This window comes from Zingiber officinale, chromosome 8B, assembly GCF_018446385.1.
Source record: "Zingiber officinale cultivar Zhangliang chromosome 8B, Zo_v1.1, whole genome shotgun sequence".
NCBI classification, from domain to species: domain Eukaryota; kingdom Viridiplantae; phylum Streptophyta; class Magnoliopsida; order Zingiberales; family Zingiberaceae; genus Zingiber; species Zingiber officinale.
This window is the reverse complement of record NC_056001.1, coordinates 79105389-79106009: the sequence shown is the minus strand read 5'-3', so window position 1 is coordinate 79106009 and position 621 is coordinate 79105389. Positions and strand designations below refer to the sequence as shown.

The 621-nt window shown below is 39.9% G+C and overlaps 1 non-coding gene across 1 annotated transcript; it reads left to right on the top strand.

Moving 5' to 3' along the window:
- Positions 1–279: 279 nt before the first annotated feature.
- Positions 280–385, top strand: LOC122018291. The gene has a single exon (XR_006121710.1). It is a non-coding gene; the product is annotated as a small nucleolar RNA R71 (small nucleolar RNA).
- The last annotated feature ends 236 nt before the right edge of the window (positions 386–621 follow it).

Genomic DNA, 621 nt, shown 5'->3' with positions numbered 1-621 from the left:
TTCTCAAACTTTTTTGTAAGAGCATCTAGTTTCGCAGCCAATAAAGTCACTGCATCAACATCAAATTTTCCTGATGCTTTTGTTGTTGGGTTCATACAAGAATAGCCACCACTTCTTTCATTAGCCCATTGATGGTGGTTTTGTGCTACGCTCTCAATTATCTCCTCAGCTTCATCTAAACTCTTATTCATAAGTGCCCCTCCAACAGCTGAATCAAGGGACACTGTTGTATGATAGTTGATGCCGTTATAAAACGTGTGTAGCACTAACCACCTTTCTAAATCATGGTGTGGGCATTGTCTGAGCATACTATTGTATCTATCCCAAGCTTCAAATAAAGATTCAGAGTCTGCTTGTTTGAAGCTTGCAATGAGATTCCTCATATGAGCAGTTTTACTTGGAGGATAGAATTTGTCAAAAAATTGTTGCTCACATTGCTCCCATGTGGTGATGCTATTTGGAGCCAAAGAATTCAACCATTGCTTAGCTCTATCTCTCAAAGAAAACCCAAATAATAATAGGTGCACTGCCTCTGAAGGAACACCATTCATTTTCATTGTGTCGCATATCTCATAGAAGACCTGTAAATGTTGGTTCGGGTCTTCATGCGGTCCTCCACCA